Here is a 25,891-nt window from a genome sequence, read left to right as displayed (position 1 = left end):
TTTAATTTATCACAAAGGAGGTTGAAAAGTAAGTAAAGACTATGTGTAATAACACTATGAAATTACATTTCCGCCAACTGCTACCCATCTCATGAAATTACCCTGGCTCCTATAGGCACACAAAGGAATTTCAGGGTGAGTGATACTAGTGCACTACCTTTCTATTATTCACTGTTAGCAGGCAAAATGTCTGGCTAAAATCTGCTAGAAAGAACATGTAGCACTTTTACAGAGTATCACCCTCAGCCTCACAGGGAAAGCAACTGACAACTCAATGCCCTTTGCTACAAATGCATCTGTCACATCTAACAAAGACCTGCTCCTAGCTAAAGTATCAGGAGTCAAAACTGTCAATAGCAGGAACCGACGGTCCCCAAGTATCCTTTTTCTTTATGGTTGAGCTTTCGAAGCCTGTTGTATATATTTTGTGGGCTTACAGCCCACCCACTGCTTTTCATTTGTTTGTTTCAGTGTCCTTTAAAAATCCCTGCTTATTAGTGGTTAATTCTTCCTCTTTGTCCCTCATTTTTGTCTTTTGATTTTATCAGTACGGCGCCCCAAAGCTGGTAATCGGCACCACAAGGACTTTGGTATGTAAAGCCTCTGCCACGGGAGCCTACACGCACACAACTTGTGTTTTTTTTTTTTTTTTTCTTCCCCTGTTGTCAGCGTCTTTGATGTTTCATGTGTGATCAGGGGTTCCTGTTGGATGTGATTAAGGCTGTTTTAATAAGTGCATTAGTTTTATACTATATATATTCTCAGCAAAGCACTGACCATTGCAATGAGAAATGTCACGCAAAACAGGACAGACCTAAGATTTAAAGTTGGCTTTGTGGCTCGAGTTTGTGTGGCATTGTCTTTACTGTTGCCATGTTGAGCGTTGCTTGGAGTAGCTCAGAGGACACACCGATTCAAACATTTGTTTCTCTTCTTATTGGCATATTTTTAGATATCTTGAAGAATATAACAAAAGCTAGACTTTTCAGATCTCGAGCGCACAACTCTCCCCGCATCATTTCTTGCACCGCTCGTCTCCCAACATCACTACTTGTTTTTACTAGCAGGGTCCTCTTCTGTAATGGCTTTTGGATTCTGCCGACTTTGGCTTCTTTCATTTTTCTATTGCCACCTGCAGCGGGTCTGCTGCTCTCTGAAGCCGGGATGAAGTGCCTTCCTGTAGGACCACTAAAGTACATAGTTCAGGTGGGCTGCTGACTCTTGCCTGCTGTATGCCCTACACTGCAGGAATGGCACTATATGGCCAGCACACACACATGAACGGAACTGCTTCTCGGTGCTCCAGTAGACCCAAGTCACTAAAACAAGAAGGCTCACTCAAGTAATGATGATTCAAACCCACGCACAGGTCCTGGGTCCCAAAAATATAATTTGCCTACACATCTCTGTCTGCTCTAATTTTATATAATTCCACCTCGAGACCTGAACATCTATTGCAACAACCTATTAGTTTCCCTCAGCTGCTTGGGGTGGGGAGCAAGACGCAGTCAGTTCTTTTTACACCCTCCAGGGCTACTGTAACAAACCAATACTGGATATTTCTGCTTTCAGTCCTGTTTTGGGGGAAATGCTTTCACTATGTGTTAATGTCAGAACGTGTTCATACTTTCAAGCTTCCTGAAATGTTATAGCAATACAGTATTTGGCCCAAAGGTGTGAAATTCCCTTTCTGTTCACATTCATTATATCTTTAGGCATGTGGTGAAAGAATGTGCCAAGTTTTATTCCATATATCTTTATTAAAATAGTATAACTTAAAGAAATACATCGACATCCACTGAATAGGTCCGTCGCACTTCTTCTTTCCTTCCTCCTCCTTTGCTCTTCTCCAACCGTCTCCTCTGGAATCCCTTGGTCATCGCATTCCAACTCAATCTCACTTCCCCCAAGAACCATATGACATCATAGTGTACATGAAGCCATAACACATCTTCCCCCTTACAATTCACAAAATATAACAAAATAACATTGCGGAATAACTATAATACAACAGATATACATATCAGAATTGATAAGACGATTAATTCAACATTGTATCAATTAAGAAAAGAAATATTTAAAAACAAAAATCAATTAATCAAATTCTAATTATGTACACAAACAAAATATGACTTCCCAATTTATTTCACAAAGTCTGATAGGTGCTTTGGATAAATTCTGTTCCTCACACTCCTCCTTAAATTCTCATTCATATCTGAATTAGGTACTGTGTTACTCAATTCCTTCCCGTTAGAACACTTGGCTAAGCGAGACATACTCCAAACTTCACCATCCTCAAGTACCACTACATTTTTCCTTATTTCTACAATTTTCTTTGGCCCTACAAATTTAGAAACACCTTTATTGCACCAGACTGTTTTTTAAATAAACACCAAATCCCCTTCAGACCAATACCTCTGTTTTACACACTTCCTTTCATCAAACCTCTTCTTGTACCTATTTTGATTCTCAACTACTCTGGCACGAACAGATTTAAAAGTAGGTGACTCTTTCAGATTTTGCAATCCAGAATGTAACCAAGAAGGATTCAATTTGGAACCCGCCAATCTACCCTTCAAAATGCGGAAAGGAGACATTCCTGTGATAACATTAGGTGCGTTTCTATGAGCCCATAACTTCTCTCTCAGAACAACTTTCAAAGGCATCCTATGTTCAAGGGCCACTGGAGCACTCGCTCTCACTAACTGATTCATCTTCTCCACTAATCCATTGGCTTGAGGAGCATATAATGCAGTTCGATGATGAGAAATTGCCAAATCATTAAGGAAATTCCTCATTTCCAAAGAAGTGAATTGCACACCATTATCCGTAATAACAACCTTGGGGATACCCTCACATGCAAATACTTCAGTTAAAAACTCAATCACATTTTTTGTGGTGATGGAACTCACACAACTAGCAGTAACCCATTTGGAGGTGTAATCAACGAGAACAATTACAAATCTCTCACCAGGAGGTAATAACTCAAAAGGTCCAACCAAGTCTAAACCTAATTTGACCCATGGCTCATCTGGAACAGATATAGGAGACAAAGGAGCAGTTTGCACTACTTTAGATTTGTCATTACTGGCACATTGGAAACAATCCTTTACTACAGCTTCAACTTGCTTTTCCAATCCCGGCCACCAATATCGTTCCCTAATACTAGATTTGGTAAGGTTTCTACCCAAATGTCCATCATGAGCCAAATTGATCAATTTTTTATGCAATCCCGCAGGTGGAACTAATCTATCTCCTCTATACAGATTACCCTCTATGATACTAAGTTCATCTTTAACACACCAGAACGCTCCAACATCAATTAAACATTCATTCAAACACGGCCACCCATGCACCACAAAGTTCATTACTGTACTTCGGACAACATCCTTATCACATTCTTCACTCCATTCTCCTGCATCAAGAGCAGTCTCTTTAACCCACAATATTGGAGGTTGCTCAATCATGCCTGGATCCATTACCGACAATCTAGAAAGAAAATCCGCAGGAATATTTTTCTTCCCCGGATAATACTCCAATGAAAAATTAAAATCCCACAAACTTTCAACCCAACGTTTAATCCTAGGTGTGGTGTTCTCATTATTTCTACATGCAAACAATTGTACCAAAGGCCTATGGTCACTTCTGAGAGTAAATGGTAAACCCCACAAATAAAATTCGAAATGGTTTATTGCCCAAGTGCAAGCCAGTGCTTCACGCTCAATTACAGAATATCGTTCTTCTGCTCCCTTAAGAGAACGGGAAGCAAATGCTACCACTCTCTCCTCACCATCAACCAATTGAGAAAGTACGGCACCCAGACCCTTCAGACTGGCATCAGTAGACAAAATGGTCTTGCGTTTGACATCAAAATGACCTAAAGTGGGCATTTTACCAATGTCATCTTTCACTGATTTAAATGCTTCATCACATTCTGGGGACCACTCAAAATGCACTCCTTTTTTTAAAATTACTCTTAAAGGTTAAATCACACTTGCAAAATTTCTAACAAACTTCGAATAGTATTCAGCAAGCCCGATCCTTATCAGTAGGTGTTGGTGCAGACAGAATTGATCTGGCCAATTCCAATTTGGGTTTTATGCCATCCCCAGAAATAGTGTGACCAAGAAATGAGACAGAATTTACTCTGAATATGCACTTTTCCCTCTTCAACGTCAGCCCATTATTTTTTAGTCTCTCAAGTACAGATCTTAAAACCTCATCATGCTTTGCTGTGTCTTCACCATACACCAAAATATCATCTTGAAAAAACAAGATTGAATCAAAACCTTTAAGTACCTCTCTCATAACCCTCTGGAAAAAAGCCGCAGCTGAGGCTAGCCCAAACGGCATCCTGAGAAATCTGAACGCACCCAAAGGAGTAACAAAAGAGGTAAGGTGTCTTGACTCCTCATGAAGCATGACTTGATGATATGCTGCTGATAAGTCCATAACACTGAATACTTTGGCATTAGTCAGCATAGTCAAAGTCTCACTAATATTTGGTAATGGTTGACGGTCTACCCATATAGACTGATTAAGGCCCCTGAGGTCAACACATAACCTTATTTTTTCTCCATTGTCTTTGGGGACCAAAACTATGGGGGCCAACCATTCAGACGCTTCAATTTCCTCTATGACCTTTAATTTCAACAATCTATTAAGTTCCTCTTGCAATGGTTGTAACATCAAATGAGGAACCTTCCTAACTTTGTACACAATTGGCTTAGCACCTGCTTTCAAAATAATCTTATGTTTAAAATTTCTTAGTAAACCTAATTTGTCATTGAAAACTTCAGGAAACACACTTGGAAATCCTGCATCATCACTCACACTGGAAACAGAAAGAACCTGGTCAGGGGCGTTTGGATTTAAAATTATTCCCAAATCTCCCTAATGACGCCACCCCAAAAGATTGTTGCCATGCTTGGCTACATAAATCTTACCCACAGTCTCTCTCCCTTTAAATTTAATTGACATTATGGAGTAGCCAAATAAATCAATTTTTTGTCCCCATAACCAACCGGAAAAATATCAGGTGGAATCAATTTGATATTATCATTACCAAAAATTATTTCCCAATTCTTATCAACAATCAATGTAAATGGGGATCCCGAATCAGCAAGCACTGCAACAGTTTTCTCCCCAATATTAATATCACATTTCGGCATGACCAGTTTATCCTCTGCACACCCATCAGATTGCAAATCTCCAGTACACGTATTATTAATACACAATACAATTTGTTGACTATCAGTAGGTTCTCCCACCATATTTATCCTAGAACTTCTGCAAACTTTCGCTAAGTGTCCTTTCTTCCCACATTTCCTACAATTAACATTTCTTGCAAAACACTTGGGATTGTTTGCCAAGTGACCAGCATTACCACACTTAAAACATCTGATCTTAGAGTCTTTCTGTACATCATTGCTGACTCTCATTTTCTCTGTAACCCTACGTACTAACTCATTCCCACAAACATCATCAAAAGTTGAAATTGTAGCTGACATAGCTGTGTATCCAGAGTCCATATGAGAACCTGTATTCAGACTCACATCTTTTATCTCCTTGACCCAAAGAATAGCATGTTCAATGCTTTCAGCAATTATAATTGCTTCTTTTAACGTAGGATTCTTAGCCAATAACTTTTCCTGAACTCTGGGATTGTTTGTACAACGTACCAATTGGTCCCGTATCAGAGATTCAGTTAAATCCGCAAAATCACATGTCTGAGCTAATGTTTTAAGTGATGCAATATAATTAGTAACCCTCTCATCTTTTGCCTGAGATCTCATGAAAAATGTGTGCCTTTCCATAACAACATTGATGCGACCGTCAAAATGCTTCTTAAGCATCATGAGAGACATCTCATAGATGTCTCTTGGTTCACCTTCAGCAGTGCCAATGTTTATAAGGTCAAGACTATCATAAATATTACGTCCCTCAATTCCCAAATTGTGCAGTAAAATTCCTTGTTTCCTTGCCGGTGAGAACTTTTCACCACCAATACCAATCAAATATGAGTCAAATAAGTTTATCCATTTCTTCCATGGCAAAATTGGTTCACCACGTTCTGATAAAAATTGGGGAGGTTGGGACATACTGAGGGGAGAATGATGAGACATAATGAGAAAAAATGTGTACTGAAATGAATGAAACTAACTATAAAATATTAATTAAACTATAGTTATCATACATTATAACATTGTCTCATGTCCTTGTCATGTTCTACAATTCTAGTAAAAGTCAGCACTCTAGTTGCAATAATTCATCCACGTAAGGTCAGCACTCTAGTTGTCTTAGTTTTTTTTTTTTTTTCCTTTCCATTTCCTGCGAGCAAAATCCGGTGAGCAGACCCCCAGTTATGCGCTCCTACGCACAGTGAAATGAACATGCAGCGTCTCCAATGCTAGGCAACCATACCCACGTTTCCTCGCTCTTTATACGTCGTCCCCAAGCACAGTGGTAACCACGTTGTGATCCCGAGAACGTGCTTCACGTACGTGCAGCTGTCGCGCTCACAACCACAAGGATGCGTGCCCTCACGCCAGTGTTCTGCTTCTAACGGTGAGGCTCACAAGCGTTATTTTTCTTTTTAAAAGTATACACTGCCCGTATTCCGTACCCACTAGCACAATTAAAATCCCACAAAACAATCACCCAAAGTTCAAAAGCTTGCTCGATTAAAATGCGCAATGACTCGTGCTATGGTTCCTCTTCCCTCAGCTTTCACACGAAATGTGCGCAATGAATCTTCCGATGCTTCCTTCGCATAAGCCGCGAAAACACACTCCTTTTTCCAAATGTAAACGGCATGCGAATAAAAATTAATGTTCGTCTCTCAACGTCGTACCCTTTACACAGCGCTCAACACTCCCGCCGTGTATAGCCACAACGTGTGGATTCAAATGTGGATGTCGCGTCCGTCCCTCATCGCCAAATGCCAGGTTTTATTCCATATATCTTTATTAAAATATTATAACTTAAAGAAATACATCGACATCCACTGAATAGGTCCGTTGCATTTCTTCTTTCCTTCCTCCTCCTTTGCTCTTCTCCAACCGTCTCCTCTGGAATCCCTTGGTCATCGCATTCCAACTCAATCTCACTTCCCCCAAGAACCATATGACATCATAGTGTACATGAAGCCATAACAGAATGACTGTATGATTAACATTTGCTGTCAAGCTGCTTCACTGTCTCTATTTTGTGCCTAAAGGTGGATCACTCATCAGTGTGCACTTTGTAAAAAAAAAAAAAAACAATTACAAAAATTAAGGACACTCAGTTTGATGCTGCCACAATCACCAGAGAACAGGAAAGTGGGCAGGCTGCAGGGGTACAGCGGAGTAGATCTCTCAAACTTCCTAAACTAATTCTTTTTCTCAAGGCCTTACTAATTGTGCAGACTACAATAGCCAGGTGTACCTTGTAATAGATTTATGCCCCAGTCTCATTGCTAATATATTTTGAAACTGTTTCAACTTCAAGCAAGCTGGCTATCTTTATCTGTTCTGTGATAATGTTGTTAAGTGATACAGCCCTGCCAGAGGCCGCTTTCCAGTCTCTTCTCTAGCCTGATGAAGCCAGCGCAGGGAAGTTAAATGGATATTCTCAGATGAGCGGTGGGGCAAATACAGACAGTCGAGTGTAAGACATCTGCAAAGTGAAAGGTGCAGGTTACAGGGGCAGGGAAAACCTGACTGCAATCCTTTAGTGCCACTTGAAATTTGGCAATCAGTGTGTTTTATCCAGTTTCATCTTTTAGTCCAAACAAATCTCCCAAGATGTGAGTTGTTCAATTTGCTGTTGTCCTCAGTTCAATTAGCCCTAAACAAAAATGCTCCAGCATCACTTTATCTGCTTAACTTGACTGCTGCTTCACAAACCGAAGTCTGCTAATAGCCTTCCTTTGCTCCTATTTAATCCCTTGGACTCTAATTATCCAGCTGTCAAGTTTTCTCTCCACAGCCTTACATTAACAATAACCAGTGTCTTTTTTTTTTCTAAATCGGTGCGCAAAAGTTACTTTCTTAGCATGTGATTCATGATTCATCATTCAATTCTGCAGCGGCCTCTCGATCCTTGACTGCACATTTAACTGTTTGGCTAGAAATGTCCTCTTTCCAAGGCTTCTTCTTGGACATGTTTGTTTTCCACAAGAGCTTAACTGTTAGCTCCACAAACCCTCAAGTAGACCACATGATATGAACAACCAGCACCAGTCATGCCTCTATGGCTTGATTGTATCCAGTGCCTCCCATTTGTTCTCTGTTCTATTGGAGTCCTAGCTCCTTCTCATCCGGTAAAATCTACTACCTGTTATTTCTCTGGAGTCCAAGAATAAACTGTTGCAGCTCACAAAGCTTGAATCATCTGTGGTACCACACAGTATTCTCGTGTTACCAGAACCAATGTTGGATGACTGTGACAGTTTGGTCATTGTGGTTCCTTGACTTCCATGCATGACATGCACCCCTGCGTATAGGACGGGGCATGAAGGCAGCTCGACATCTGTTGGCGTTCCCTTCAGAACAAGGTCACTGTTTAAGCCCCTTAGACTGCTCGAACAGCCACCGACGATCCCAGGGGCACCGGCAGGAGAAGGAACTGTGGTCACTGAGAAGCTCCCAACACTTGTGACCATCTTGGCATCAGCTGTCCCCGCCGCTAAGAGCAGAAACAAGTGAGTAAAGAATGTGTGGCGGTGCGCTTTAGCTCAAGAAGGCTTCTTTGAAACATGAGGGCAGTGTGATGTAAGAAGCATTCCAAAATGGACCCGGGCATTCCAATTATTGTGCGCCTACATGCAATGTGTTTGAGGCATGTGTAGCCTTAGATATGTATGCTTTGCATACTCCTGCTATCTAGTGTTGTGTCTGGATGTGTGCAAATTGTTTTCCTTCAAATAAGTCTTTTGAGTCATGAGATAGAGTGACTTCTCCTATTGGTGATAGTGCGCATGGGCATCAACTCCATTGTTAGATTTTCTTTCTGCCGTCGGGTTCCGGACCTGTGTACCTGCGCTCCAGTTCAGCACCATCATAGCGCTCTTTTTGGTTTGTGCAGTAGATCACGTATTTCACTCTGTGTATTGTATATCTTTTCACTCAAGTCGGTTTGCTTGGACTGTGGCCTCTTGGGGGTTATCTTCAGCTCCATCAATTTCTCCAGAAAATGCCTCGCTGGTGATGGAACAAACTCCCTTCCATGAAGTATCCACAGACAGATTTACAACCGGTCTGTAGCCTGTGTTTGTCTCTAGAACACAGAGAAGCGGGCTGCAAGGCCTGGCGCTCCCTCTGATCTAAGAAAACTCTTTGAGACCACTAGCCATGTCTGCACAAAACATCCAGGAGGAGCATCAGGAAATTCGGTCATGAAGAAGTCAAAGAACACCCGCAGCCATTGGCGGAAGAGGCATTCTCCACGGAGGGCAGTTCAGACTCCGATCCCTGGGTCAACCTCGAACTTCTGGCTCTGCAAACCATGTGTACCCCCTGTCCCTCAACACTGCACCGATCATCCCAAAAAACACTTGGGCCCCTCTGGAAAAACAGACAAAAGACCTTTGTCCACCTCTGCCTTCTGGCCATGGTTAGCACTGAGTAGCTTGATCAGATGCCCCACTCTCCGGCTCGGCACCGAAACACAAACCGAAGCCTTTGGCCTCAAGTAATTTTGTGCCCACCCGATCCTCTGTACCAAGCCGATCATCAATGCCGTCCACTGCTTCGACGCAGACTGGTTCTTTGTTACCAAAACTGGGTCGTACCCAAAATCTTCTCAGCCAACCTCGTCGATAGATTCTGGAAAACCAGTGGAGCCCATTTTCCATAGACTCCAAGAACAACTGGATGTCAAACAAAAGACAATTCACATCCAGCCTCACACCGGCCGGATCCTTGAAACATCCTCGCACCCACTCCTACTCCAAAGAGACCGCTTTCTTTCCAGGAGGCTCTGGACTCACCAATGCCAACAAAACACCAGAAGAAAGCAAACGAAGCCACCAGACCATTGCCTCCTCCAACACCCTCACCACCTCCTCCAATAGTACCAGCCTCACATTCTCCACCACATTCTCCAGAAGACCCATTAGAAATTTCACCACATTATGACACAAATGGTTAGGGTAGGGCACAAGGCACTTTTGAAACACCACCATATAGCGACTGCTGGGACAATTATGACGACGATTCTCCAGAGGACACGAACCCAGATCAGTATCCCACCCGTCCCTCCCTTCCTGATGATCAGGAGTTTAAAGGCAGTGTGACAGTGTATCATGACGTACAGCTCCATTAAGAGCCTTTAGAAGAGAATTTCTTATTTGAAACCCTTTCCCCACTCACTGGGCTACACACTATCTCCCTATGCTAAAAGGCATGCTTAGACACACTGAGGACATTTTGAAAGATCCTGATGCGGCTAGAGATATCGTCCCAGGAGTAGATTAAAAAGTATAGGGCCTCACCGTCTGATTACCATATGTCTCAGGGGCCATTTACCACCAAACTCACTTGTCATTTCCACTGCATGCAAGCACTCAATTCCCAAACTAGCAGAGATGCCTAGCTGCCTGACAAGGAGAGTAAGCTTATTGATGATGCAGGGATGAGTGGCGCTGCGCAATCCAACAATCATTGGCGAATTGCCAATTCAGTGGGCCAACTTGCATGTTATGAATGTTCTTACTGGGATGAAATGGAGAATCTACTCTAACAACTCCCAGAGGAGCACAAGTAACGAGGACAACAACTTGCCTCTGAAAGGAAGCTTATTTTTAGCACCTCAATATGGTGTGCCTTAAACTCTGCTGACATTGCAGCTAGAGGCATCAATAACAGCATCTTACTCAGACGTCATGCGTGGCCTTGTATTTCTGGTTTTAAACCAGAGCTGCAGTAGAGTGTCCTTAATATGCCCTTCAACAAAGAACATCTGTTTGGTCTCCAAGTAGACCAAACACTAGAAAAATAAAGGCTACAGAGACAGGGAAGGCAAAGGGGGTGCCATCCAAACACCAACCACCCATGACTCCTACCAATGCCCCAAATACCATGGTTGTTGAAAAGCAACCTTTTCTGACACCTACTTCCTATCAATGCAATTAAGGTCAAACTACCTCCCACAAAGTTTATTTCTGTGGCTCCTTCAGAGGTAATAATGCCAAAGGCAGAGATGAGGGTGCTTTCCCATGTGGGTCAACACCCACTGCTAAACAGTGACTCCCCCCCCCCATGTTAACCCCGGCCATATAACACCTTTCGGGGGTCACCTTCAAGATTTCCCACCCACATGGAAAGCAGTTACATCAGACCAGTAGTTGTTGGACATTATCCAACATGGCTATGATTGGAGCTCATTACCACACCTCCCAACATTCTGCCTCACTCTCACAGGCTATCAATCAGATATCAGGCATTGCTCAAACAGTATGTGCCAGCTCTTCTTCTCAAAGGAGCTACAGAATCCATTCCTCTATGTCATAATGGTTTAGGGGTATACATGCTATACTTCCTAATACCCAAAAAGGACGGATCGCTGCAGTGAATTTTAGACCTCAGGCCCCTAAACAAGTACATCTGGTCAGAGCAATTCCACATGGTTACCTTGCAAGACATGAAGCCACCTCTCCAACACAGTGACTTTATGGTTACACTAGACCTAAAGGACGCTTATTTTTACATACTAAAATACCCAGCACATTGCAAATATCTCAGGTTTGTAGTGGGCAGCAAACATTATCACTACCTTTCGGGGCAACTACTGCACCTTGGGTATTCACCAAATGCCTAGTGGTGGTAGCAGCCCATCTATGCAGACAAAAAGTGCATGTTCAGGCTTATCAAAGCCAGCACTCATGAACAGTGTCAACAACACACTCAGGTTACAATAGATCTGCTCCAATGTTTAGGGTTCTTCATCAATATATCACAAAATCTCACCTTCAACATCTGTGGTTTCAGCCATACCTAGGGCCTATTCTAAACAGACAAATATGATTAGCCTATCCCAATTGTGCAAGAATCAAGAGTTTCTAAACGTTGTTTCAGACAAATCAACAACTCGCAGTGAGGAGACTCGTGCATCTCCCACGGATGATGGCCTCCTGTGTTGCCATAGTACCCCTTGCATCTTTTACTCCAAAGCTTAGTAGGACAGGGGTCTCAGTTACAGGGTCAGTTAGAAGATCTAGTGATGATAGACCACCACACATAACTCCCTGCAGTGGTGGAATACCAACAACTTATTACGAGGGCAGCTTTTCCTCAGCCCTGTTCCCCACCTCACTGTCACAAAGGAAGCATCACTCATGGGATGGGGTGCACACTTGCAGGATATCACATTACAGGGTCTCAAGGACACCAAACACCAGGGTCCCCACATCAGCTATCTAGAGCTTCAAGCTATTCACCTAGCATTGAAAGCATTCCTACCTCACCTAATTGGCAAGGTTTGTTCTAGTCCGGACAAACAATGACAACCATGCATTAGCTACAAAAATATGGTGGACACATTCTCTACAATTATCTCACCTATCTCAGATAATTTGGAGATGTGCTTTGCATCACATCATTCACCTGTTAAGGCAGTACCTTCCAGAACAGACAACTTTGCAGACGTCCTCAGCAGGATGCAGCAAAATGTCCACAAGTGAGAAATCCACCCCTAAGCCCTCCTTCTATAATTTCTTAGATGGGGGGGGTCCCTCTAGTAGATCTCTTCGCAACCATAGAATATGCCAAATGCCCAAATTTCGCATCCAGGTTCCCACACCCACTATCTAAGGGCAACATACTGTAGAATAATTTGTCAGGGATATTTGCCTATGCTTTTCCTACTCTCCTTCCAGTTCTAGCTCGAAAGCTCAGGCAGACATTGCTCACTCTAGTACTAGTGGCTCTGACATGTGAACCAGGGCTGACGGGCCCAATATTACTGGACCTTTCTGTAGTACCCCACAAGGAGATTCCCATCAGGCCGGACCTTCGCACTCAGAACCATGGAGAAATGAGGCACCCAGATCCCAAGGCTCTCAACCAGGCGATTTCACTCCTGAGGTCATAGAATTTGTTTACCTGAATCTACCACCTGAATTTATGGCTATTCTCAGGGAAGCTTGTAGTCATGTCACACAGCTAAATGGAAGAGGTTTGTTTGTTATTGTCATTCAAAAGAAATTGATCTTTTTAATGCCACTGTACAAAACACTGTCTTTTACCTGCTTCATTTACAACTCTCTGGGCTGGCATTCACCTCCATATAGGCACATCTCACTGCATTAGCTGTCTATTTACAAAATAATCAGCATGTGTCTCTTTTCAAAATATAAGTCATTAAAGCCTTCATGGAGGGGCCTGAGAGTAATTCCACCACGGTTCCAGCTGCACCTTCATGGAATATTAACATTGTTCTTACACGACTCATGGGCTCTCCATTCGAGTCTCTGCATACCTGTCTCCTTCAATATCTTTATTGGAAAGTGTCATTCTTAATTGTTATTACCTCACTTAGATGCGTTAGCAGGCTTTAGGCATATACCTTGGAACAAACTTTCTTCCACCTCCAAAGAGACAGGTTGGTCCTCTGCACCAAACCTAAATTTCTACCAAAAGTTGTTTCTGACTTTCACCTCAATCAGTTGAGTTACAGTTTTTTCTCTCAACCAGAATTGACTGTGGAGAGTGCTCTCCACACATGTAATGTCAAAAGAGCCCTTATGTTCTACAAAACAAAAAAAGAGTTTTAGAGACACTAAACATCTATTTGTTGCTTTTTTCACCACCTCAAAGGAAAGCCTATATCCAAAACAGGTGTTGCCAGATGGATAGCTAAGTGCATTCAAATATGTTTAGCTGAAGCCAAATTGACTCTTACCTGCAGCTCCTAGAGCACCGTGTACTAGAAAGAAATGAGCGTCCTTGGCTTCCCTAGGTAACATTCCAATAGCTGACATATAGAAAGTAGCTACATGGTCTACACAACTTACTTTCACAAAATATTACTGTGTGGGTGTTCTAGCACACCAACACGCTAATGTAGGTCAGGCAGAGCTACGTACACTTTCAAAAGCCCTTTTATGATACAGAAAGTGTTTTCCAAGTCATGAAAGGACTTTTGTAAATGGACGTACGCCATTCTGTGGTATTAACCCCTGTGTTTTTGTAAATTGCAGCGTTTGCAACCTTAAAATGGCTTTGTGCATCTGGTCTCCTAGTTCTCTAACTTAGTTCTCAAAAAAATCTTATAAGAACCCACAAAGTGATGGTTACTAAAGGAGCATTCAGCAAGGGGTGAAAATTATCTAATTTCTATTAAAAGCCAGTACTGAGATCTGTGGGCTTCCAAAATCCTTGATCACTGAAAAGCTTAACAATTTAAATCACCTGCTCTCATCTTATATCACACTTATCTACTCATCAGCATATGTCCTGTCTCTATCAATCTATCCTCCATTCCCTCTCTCACTCATCCCAAATCCATTCTACTACTTTCATCTCCTAAATAACTCTGCCTAAGCTATTTCCTCTGCTTCCACATCTAACCCACCAAACCTCACTTTACTACCATGATCTTCCAAACAACCCTATTATATTCTCCCTCATTATTCTCACCCTGCTACTATGATCTCCCTAACCCCTTCTACAGACTCTTCCCTCCTCCATCCTCCCTTTATTCATCCCAAGCCTAAATCCTATTACCATAAAATCCCAATTAACACTTCTAGATTCTTTCCTCCTCCACCCCGCCATTACTCCAGTCAATCTAACTAACAAACTCTCATATCCACGGCTCAAATGAACTCATAATAATACTAAAACTGTACTCATATTTCCCTATACTAATCCACCTCTAATAATTCTGTTGGCTTCCAGAGTAGCGTGCTACTCGCCGAAAAGAGCTTTAACGCCTCGTCTGGGGTAGTAAGCGTTATATAAATATTATTACAATGCAGTACAATAAATCCCAGTAATAGCTGTGTCCTGTCTATTCAACATAAACCTCCATGTACTCTGAAACAGAAACACATGCCTACATTCACTCATTCCCACAAATAAAGTGTCAGTGTGCAATCTAGGCCTATATATACAAAGTTTCCCTACGTGTTGTGCATCTAAAGCTAATTTCCCTTGAGTTTTAATTGCACTATAAGCATAATCATCCCTGTAAGTCCTTTTCTCCAAGCCCTTTTCTAACTTCTCCTTTAATGCCTTTTCCTGTCATCTGTGTGATCTAAGAAGCTTTTCTCTAAAGGTGTAAGCAAGCATGTCAGATTATTGTGGTGTGCATAAGCTGTCAAATGTAAATGTAGGTTCAAAGAATCCTCAAACTATTACTACATCATTATCTCTAGCTACTCTACTCCAATACCTAATTATAGGGACAAACGAAAACACAACATCATAATTCGAGTAAAAGTACTGGATGTACTCCTGGTTATAATTCTTGTTAGTAACAGACTACAACTTATTCCATAAGTCAGTGGCAAACTATGGTAGGTGACTCCTTCCTCAACTGATGACAAATCTGGGTACACACATAACAATTCTTTGCATCCATTGTCTCAACATACTCACTCAACAAGCGATAGAAAACATTAGAAGTTCTCCTTGTGCATTTGTATCCCCATGCAAATATTTTTCATCTAACCTAAACTTCTCTATGGCTGTTAGTGCAGTAGTTGTCTCAAAAGCAGGAAGTACGGTTGGCTTCACTTTTATCAAGAACAGACATACCCACAATCAACACCACAAACTATTTCCCACACATAATCGTCAAACCAACACTCACATATTTACAGCGCCTAGCATTCCTACCCTGTTGACTAATGGTACTCATGATCTGTAAAGAATCAGAAAGCAGAACAAATTTTAGAAAAACTTGCATCAAAAATCAAAAATAGACAACTCTTTTTTCAGCCGCTATTTACAGCTCTTGGTCTGACTTCCCGCATCCCTTGTCAAAATCATTTAGCAGCTTTGTCAAAATCAGGTTTCAAAAGTCAAATCAGATTATCAATGTCTCTTCCAGTTACTTTCCAACAGTCTCTTTCTAAAAAATACAAAAACTTTTTCTCAGATTATTTCAACAGTTCAGTTCATCAGCTTCCTTCAAATGTCAAAATACTGGCCCGGATTGTCTCTATCAAAACAAAAAGACAAAAACTCTTGCTGCCATTCATTCATAGTTGCATACGCCCATTCAGGATCTGCGTATCTTAGACTTGCTATTCTTTCTTTTCAATTTTCGATCACCATTAAGTTCTCCTTAATTTAGATCTTCTCTCATTGTGGTATCTATTTCCTCCTCTATGGTTGTCTCAGCAATCACTTCTTTTCTTCTTTCTACTTGCGACTCCGGCCACTTATCTCCTTTCGAGTGACCTTTTGTCAGTGTTCTCTTCAGAGTCGAACTTGAACCTTCTCCTTGTTCTGCGGTGTTTTCTCTTGACGGACCTGCAATCGGTTCAGGAGGCGTCAGATCACAGTGACTTTGATCCACCTCAACTCCTTTTCCCTCTGGGTCTGGCAATTGCTCTGTTTGTCTCTCAAGATCATCTGCTTCTGGGAAAGCCCGCCTCTGACTAGGCTCTCCTGCTGCTTCAATTGAGATAGGCTCTCCATCACCCTCCTGGAGGACTTCTCCCTGGTCTCTCACAGGTGTGACTGAACCATCCTCAACGGGCTCAGATCCGGTCTCAATTCCCCTTTGTTCTCTTTCCAGCTCTGAGACTTGTCTCGCTGTTGTTGGTGCTCTCAACAACTCTTCTTCCTCATGATGCAGTGGACATACCACTATCTTTGTGTGACTTGCATGAACCCAGTCCGGAATTCCAGCACACTTCTCAGATGTAGTAGTTGTCAGAGCTACCAGATAAGGTCCCTTTCAACGAGGCTCGGAACACGTTTTCCTCATGTGTTTCCGGACCACAACCCAGTCTCCAGCTCTCAGATTGTGCCCAGGGTCATGGTTCAGTGACAGTGTGGTGGCTTCTACCTGCTGAGAAACCACATCAGCCAGACCTTTGCAGTAAATCAACACCATATCATCTGTAATGTTGACAACTGCATTTGCAGGCACCGCTGGCAACCTCATTGCTCTGCCCATGAGAATCTCATGCAGCGACAATCCTGTCTTCCTGTCGGGTATGTTTCTAATTGACATCAAAACTAAACGCAACGTGTCAGGCCATTTCAAATTTGTGGACGCATACATTTTTGCAACTCTTGACTTCAAGGTACCATTCATCTGTTCCACTAGTCCTGATGCTTCAGGGTGGTAACTACAATGCAACTTCTGCTCAATGTTCAATGCTGCGCACAGTAATTTTATTACTTCATCGTTAAAGTGACTTCCCCTATCTATTTCTAAAGAGATCGGAAACCCGAAACACGGTTATCAGTTCCTATCATTTCTTCGTGTAGGGTAAGCTTCAATCCAGTGACTAAAGATGCAAACAATCACCAACACATATCTCAAACCTCCACACACAGGCATCTCGATAAAATCCATCTGCATTCTGCTGAATGGAGCTCCCGCTCTTCCAATGTGGCTCAAATTAACCACTGTCCCTTTCCTTGCATTTAGTTGTTGGGAAATGACCCAACAATGGCAAACTGCTTCAGCAACTTGTTTAAACTTTGGGTTGAACCAATCATTTTTTAACAATCGAATGTTGCATCCCTATCAATATTTGCTTGACCATGATAGTACCTCACCATTTGAGACAACAGATTATTTTGCAAAACCAATTGACCTTCTTCTGAAACCCACAATTCATCTTGTTTTTACACACATTTCATTTTGCTCCATGAACATTTTTCCCCCGTCAACATTATTCTGCAAAATGTTCAGTTTCTTCAAGGTGTCAATTACTTTCAATGCATAGCTTGTACAGGTTTCATCTTCTTCAGATAACAATTCCCACTTGTCTTTGAACAATATACAGTTCAATGTGCAAAACCTTGCAACTTTATCCACATATCCATTTCCTAATGACACAAAGTCCTGCGACTTCAGATGTGCACTGCATTTCACCACGGCAATCTTTTCAGGCATTTGAATAGCATGTAACAATTCTTTAATCCTCTCACCATTCCTTACTGGTGAGCCAGAAGATGTCATGATACCTCTCTGTGACCACAACTGGCCAAAATCATAGACTATTCCAAATCCATACTGGCTATCTGTATAGATTGTAACTTTCATCTGAGAAGAAACATGGCACTATCTAGTAAGGTCTACCAGTTCAGCTATTTGGGCAGAATACACTCCTCAAAACCAAGAAGCTTCCAAAGTACCAGTAATTCTGCACACAGCATATCCTGCTCTGAGTGTGTCTGTATTGTCTGTCAGACAAGAACCATCCTCAAAGATAATTTGGTCATTTTCTTCCAATCTGGTATCTCTAATGTCAGGTCTCGGTTTTTTGCACAAGTCAGTTACTTCAAGTCAATCATGCTCAACATCTTCCATTTGCTCAATTTTGACATTTTCATTTGAAAGTAAGGTTGCCGGGTTCAGCACTGCACAGCTTTTCAATGACACATTTGGTGACCCTAGAATAGTCGTTTCATATCTGGTCAACCTTGCTCCAGTCAAAAATTGGGTTTTCGGCCTTGTAAGTAGAATCTCAATAGAGGGAGGGACCATTACAGTCAGGGGATGTCCCATCACAATGCCTTCACACTGTGTAAGTCTCTGACCAACTGCTGCAACTGCGCACAAACAACCCAGTAAGGCTGCTGCAACTGGGTTCAAATTAGCTGAAAAATATGCTACTGTGCTGTTTACATCCCCATGCACCTGGGTCAAGACAGACAAATAACATGCATCACGTTCATGACAAAACAACGGAAAGGGTTCGTGGAATCAGGCCTACCCAACGCTGGAGCCTTGCACAGACTCTCTCCCAATTTAGTGAACGCTTACATTTCAGCGTGGTCTAACACTATGGGATCATGACCTCCTTATGAGTTAGCTTCTGCAGTGGTCTCAAAATGATTGAAAAGTTTTGGAATCCATTGACAACAATAGCCTAACATCCCTAAAAACATCCTGACATCTCTTTGTGTAGTCGAGGGATTTATCGGCAATGTGGTGGTAATCGTTTCTCTGGATATCTTTCTTGACCCCTTTTCAATCTGATGACCCGAGTACTTCACTACTTTCTGACAGTATTGCAATTTAAGTGGAGACACTTTGTGACCATTCTTTCCCATATAGCTCAACAGGGCGATTGTATCATACTTGCACTCGTCCCTTGTTTTGGACGCAATCAGCAAGTCATCAATGTATTGCACCAAAGTCGATTGGAAAGGCAATGACTCCAAATTATTTTTCAAGATCTGATTGAATATGGAAGGTGACTCTGAAAACCCTTGAGAAATTTTGCACCAGCAATAAATTCAATCCAGTAATTTGAAACAAAAGAGAAATTGACTATCCTCATGAAGCGGCACAGAAAAGAAGGCTTGTGACAAGTCAATAACAGTGAACCACTAGGCATCACATGGAATCTGAAACATTATCACAGCTGGATTTAGTACCACAGGACAAAATTTGACCACAATCTCATTTATTTTTCTCAAATCCTGAACAATTTGAACTTTCCCACAGGGCTTTTGTGAACCCATTATCAGTGAATTACATGGACTGCTCAATACTTCCTTCAGAACCCCTTGCTTTACAAAGTCTGCAATTATCTGAGCTACCTTGATAAGGACATTCTGTGGCATGTGGTACTGTGGAAGTTGAGGGAAAACTGCATTCGGCTTCACAGTAACTTTAACTGGCTCAACTCCCTTTATCAGACCTACTTCTTTTCCTATCAGATCCCACACTTTCTCCTTAACCGTTCCCTGCAAATCAGGATGAAGCTCTTTCACTGTGAATATCGGGAAAAATTCAATCAGAGGGTATTCCTCATTTGTAGTTTCACCTTCTATCTCTGGGGCTTCGTCATCTTCATCATCATTATTCATGTAGATCTCAATTCCCTCATTTGAACAAGTTGTCGAACACCTCGTTTTACACAGCAAGTCTCTTCCCAGTAGGGATACCAGACTGGAATCGCAGACTGCAAATGTATGCAATCCCTGAAAGTTGCCAATCTTAACTTGAACTCGATCTGTAATTGGGTTTGTCAAATACTGGTTTGCTACTCACACAACCTGAACTGTTCTACCTGAAAGGGGCAGATTTGGAACTCCTGCACTTCTCACTGTAGCTCCCGTGTCAACCAAGAATGAAACTCTGTGACCAATAGCCTTACCTTTCACATAGGGACCTCTTTGGTCTACTTCTAAGGAAGTTGCAAGCACACACAGCTCCTCAGCTGAACTGTCACTCAACCAATCATAATTTATTCCATTCACACCGTGTAACAGGAATTGGTGCACTGTGTTACTACTTTGGTTATGCCTCTGACCTGTGACCTGTTGAGAAAGCATCATCTGTTGCTGTTCCATCAGGGCTTGAGGTATTTGAATTTGCTGTCTAGGTACCATGGGAACCTGCTGTTGCATTGGCTGCAACTGTGACATTTGTACACGTGGCTTTTGCACCTGCTGCATGGGTTGGAAATTCTGCATTTGATTCCCATTATTCTGAAAATTTGGATTAGGACCTCTCACTCTCAGTCCTCTCACATTCTGAAATGAATTGATGTAATTGCTCTGCTGAACAACACCTTCCTACACCATCATCGGACACTCCCGTTTCCAATGTCCAACGTCTCCGCAAATGTGACATGGCAATAACTTCTTCATTCCCTGCACATCGTTCTGAACCACTACAGTACTCAAGTCTAGACCATGATTCACATTTCCTCCATGACCTCTACCACTCATTTGGGGCTGAAATATCATGTTCCCCTGCTGCTGTGGTAACTGCTGTGGAAAATTTCCTTGCACCCCTATTTGAGCTGCTTTAATCTGCATCACCATCACCTTCTCTTTCAACTTTTTCTGATTCAACTCAATCTCCTCACTACAGTATTTCACTTACTGCAACACCCCACAAATGGCTTTGCTTGCCAACAAATCAAATGACTCTTAATCATCAGGCTACTTTCAGGTCTCAATCCTTCCACAAATCTGAACACAAAATGAAGCATGTCTTTCGCCTCAATTGTGTCTGCACCACTGTAATGCTTGAATGCCTGCAACAATCTCTAATAATACACATGTATTGACTCCTTTGCTTCCTGAGCTGTCCTGTCAATCCTCTGCCAATCAATATTCTTGGGCAAAATTCTCATTTTCAACAACTCAATCACCTTATACAATTATTTCATTACCTCAGGAGACGGTGCACCTGTATTCTTGTCTCTCTCTAGTCCACTTGTTGGCCAATCTACGATCTACAATCGTCCAGATCAGCTGGAACTACTATCTCTAGTAATGTGTTCAAGTCTTCCTATAGGCACTTTGTGTGTTTCACAAACCTGTCTGTCTGCTGATACCATTCTACTGGTTTTTCTCTCAATTTCGGATAATCGTTTGTCAACGACTAAATGTAACTTCTGCTCCACAGGACATGAACAAAATTCACTCCTGGAATCTCTCTCATTGGTAACATTTTAACTGGATCTTTATCCTGCTGCACATTTGCAGTCAGTTCCAAAGAATCTCTTTTTCTCTTGTCTCTTTTCTTTACCTATCTGCCTTCCCAAATTGTCTAATGCTCCCCGGGTCTGAGCACTTTGAAGCAATTCCTTAAGGTGTGCCTTCATTCCGGCAGATCTCATGTGTTCAAAATCTTTAGCCTCAAAATCTAATCTGTGACGCCTTTCCAAATGCTTTGTTTTCTCCATTTCTATGCTGTACTTCTCTGCCAAGTCTGCTAGTTTCTGATGTACATTGCTCACTTCTCTCGTAATCTTGGGGCACAAATATCTCAACTCTACCTCAGTGTAGGATTCCAACCTACTTACCCCCATAGTTCCCTCAATGAGTTCACCCACTTCCATGCTTAACCTAGCACAATTCAAATACTCCTCTCTCTTAGGAGCACTCTGTGGGATATTCAGCTTGACTAACTAATTCTGTCAACTGCTGAGCTGTCAATCATTGCAACAAAATGTAACTTGCTTGGAGCGGTGGCACCTGCTGTGTAACTACATTTGGGGACTGCGGTGTCAACAGTTTCAAACTCTGGCTAATGTTTGGCCCAACCATAGCATCAAAAGTCTGTCCCACAGGAGAGACTATCTGACTATTTTCATTAAGTCCTTCCCTCATTATATTCTGGGACATTGTTCCCTGTTCACCTACAGTAGGTTTCTTCTGTGCAAATAATAGTACTGCTGGACCAACAGTAATAGGTAGTGATATAGCATCTGGGGCTTTTCTGGCACTTAGGCTCCCATATTTTGATTTACCATCGGAGTCATATATGACTGTGTCCCTGTTACTGGAGTAAACATGGAGTTGGTTTGGTCTGAACCAACATCGCTCTTAGGGAAACCTGTTCCATTGGCATCATTAAGTTTGAAGTCATTTCCATGATGGGCACATCAAGATAAATTCTCTGATCTTGTGGCAGATGTGCCTGATTTTAAACTACAGGAATGGTAGGCACATTAAGACCACTCTGTATCGCATTCTGTATCAGGCTAGCACTCACCTGCATTGGACTCATTGTCCCATCAGCCTGTGTCGGGGCTGTCGTGTCAGCACTGGTTCTTGGACCACTCTCATGTACTGTATATGGTGGTGGACGAGCTCTCAATTACTGTGTAATAAACTCATCATTGTCTGATTCCTCCTCTACTGTTGAAGACTTTTTAGCCCCCTTACTCTTGGGCGGACTTTTGTTTGTCTTCCTAGGAGCTTTCCTTCCTTCCTTCCTTCCTTCCTTCTCATTGTCCTGTTTAATTGCCGGAAACAATTTAATTCCATGCAAAGTCTCCATCCTCCAAACTCTCTGAACACTGTCCCATCTAGCCTCTGTCTTTTCTGCCTTTCTCATCCTCCTCTCGAGTTTCTGTTGCTGTTGCTGTCCGGCTACTTGCTCTCAAATCGCTAATGCCTCAAACTGTGCTGGTCTCGGAAGGGGCTTCGATTCATATAGCACCCTCCTTAAATGCTCCAAAACCCTCAAATTGAACGTCCCATTTATGGGAAACACTAAATTCCCATCCTTCTCTGTCAATTTGCACCATTGCTGTAGCCAAAGAAATGGCACAACACCCTTCTCTTCATTACAATGTAAGCTGGTGTACCTTTGGGCGGTGTAGCCTTGTCCACACTCGTTGTAATATACATATTTCCCCTTAGGGCACTCTTTAAAGTTTTGAAAAACTTCAACTTTTATACCTTTTTGTTACTCAAAATTAAATCAGGAAGTGACTTTTAATCCCAGGATTTCTTTCACTTATGTTCTCAACCAATTGCCTCTCCTGGACGGCTGCCAATCCGTGCGCAACCCTTCTTACTAACGGACCTATCCCAGCGCGGCTCCAGTGACGTCACACTCACACGTACTGCAGCTGACAAAGTCTTATGGCTTGTCCTCCCAAACTCTGATTCACACAAACTAATGCAAAAATTGCGAGCGCTAATCAAAATACAAATCTGCTGGTTTACTACAGGAAAGGTAATACAATCGCTTCAGAAATCTTACGGATTTTTCACTGATGGCTCTTCCCACACTTACAGCTACTCCTTTCTCGGTCTCCCAGATTCGCAAGCAAAATTCGACCCGCAAATTTTACTCTCAGCTGATCAATGGGTATGTCCTGGTGCAAAAAGGGCTCGCCAAATTTCAGTTTAACTTTTCTTACACTCACTTTGCTCACACTCTGACTTGTTGACCAGGCAAAATCAGCCGACTAAACCAAACAGATTACAACATAAAACCAATTGCCTCATACAGTTTACAATATACTCTGGAGTCTTAGACCACGCAGGGTCCGTACATTAACAACCACATGGACACTTTTCGAGAACACAAAGCGCCACCCACATATGAAGTTCGACGACTTCCCTAGTCTCACTGTGGAGTTCGCACACTCCTTCTACAACTTCATTTGGAGTACGCAAACTCCCTAAAACCCTCACAGACGTCACAATTCACATGCGATTTGCATAAGATATGCAAGTGCAACCTACTTCATTCACACTGTCAATAGAATGCCGAAAACACCGTCAAACAACCATTAACAGGATCCAGGATTCTGGGGAGGTCATTTCTGGACTTAAAGGAACATTTTCTCTCCAATTAACATAATTGAAAAATAAAATCCAAATCTCAATAACAATGAACTCTCAAAGGACCAACTCATGAAGCTGCTACCATCTCTGGGAACACCTGCTACTCTGTACTGGATGTCTATGATAAGCTCTTAAGGAGGCTAACCATCAGCCTCTCTTACCATCTCTGTGAACACTTGATACTCTGTACCAGGAGACGAACCATCGGTCTGCTACCATCTCTGTTAGCTCGTCTGACCTTAAAAAGTAAATTTACAAGGGGATGCGAATAGGTCGATTAATCTTTTGACTCACAATTAAGATGTTCTTACCATAGCTCCAGTACATAATCAGTAAACAAATCACAATAATCAGTAATCATTAGCAATTAATAACATCAATAATCAATGTAGTCAGTAGTTACCACACACCATGACCTTTCAGTCATGAATAATCACACCTTTCAGTAAAAGTTAGATTATTTATTTCCCTATATTAACAATGCTAAGGTCACGTAGATTAATCTCAAAATCAAATGAAACACATACAGAAACAATACTGGCTATCCAAAGCGGCGAAAGAAGAAACATAATCTAATCAAAGCTTCAACTACAGCACATTCTAAGGTTATGGTGCAAATCAATAACAAAGTCAACTGCGTCCATGTAATCACATACATTAAGTTTAGCAGAGAAATTCACCAAGCATCAATCTCTATTAGCAAGATTTAATTAGTGAGGATGCTTAACTAACACCAGATTGGCATCAGCATGTTCGGCTTCATGCAAAAAAAATTAGTAACACAAATTTGGAAAAACATCTAAATATGGCTCTATCAAAACAAAGCAGTTGGTACCTAGAAAGGAAAAGCAAGTATGTATAACAATCAATAGTCTCATTTATAATACCTATCCTCAGTGAGGATCAGCAAGCAGAGTCAGTCTTCATCCTCAGGACATCAGTCGATCAGCAAGGCATCAGGATTCAGCATCAAAGTTCAGAAAATGCAAAGTCTTTAAGCATTAAAGTTAAGCACGTCTCTTGTCAAGACGCACAAGAAATATTGACCTTACAGCCAGCAAGGAAATGGGCAATAAGTCTTTCGTCTCTCAATGCACGGTCGTTATATTAAAACTACTAAAACTACTTCCCAAATCCCTACTGGTCAGTTAATCACATGTTCACACTTTGTCCAATAAAGCTAAAATTCCAAACCTATGAATTCTACTATTACTCCGTTCACATGTTGTTGATTGGTTTGTCTTGCAATGTTCTCATCATCCAGCTTATCAGGTAACAATATTGTTGCAGCTTCCACTCCAGTCAGTATCTCCATTGTTCATCTCCTGAGAAATTCAGTCTCACAAGTATTACACACAAAATGTTACATTAGTAGGAACAGCATCTTCTAGCAGTCGGTTCTCATGAGAAAGCTTCCGTTATGAGCACATTTAACAATATAATAGAAATCACAGTTTAACTCTCTAGGACAGCCATTTTATTAAACGCTAAGAAATACAGCTTTTACATGAGGCCTGGCAAGTAGGCCATGACACTTGCTAAGTTAAGGACTACAATTAATAAAGCTAAAGCTTACTGCATAACCCTTAATATGGCACACTACTACATTAGTCAAACATATATTCTACATTTCACAAAATAAATTCTCTAGTAAGTACACTTTATGA

Source organism: Pleurodeles waltl, chromosome 1_1, assembly GCF_031143425.1.
Source record: "Pleurodeles waltl isolate 20211129_DDA chromosome 1_1, aPleWal1.hap1.20221129, whole genome shotgun sequence".
NCBI lineage: Eukaryota > Metazoa > Chordata > Amphibia > Caudata > Salamandridae > Pleurodeles > Pleurodeles waltl.
Note: the sequence above shows the minus strand (reverse complement) of the source record.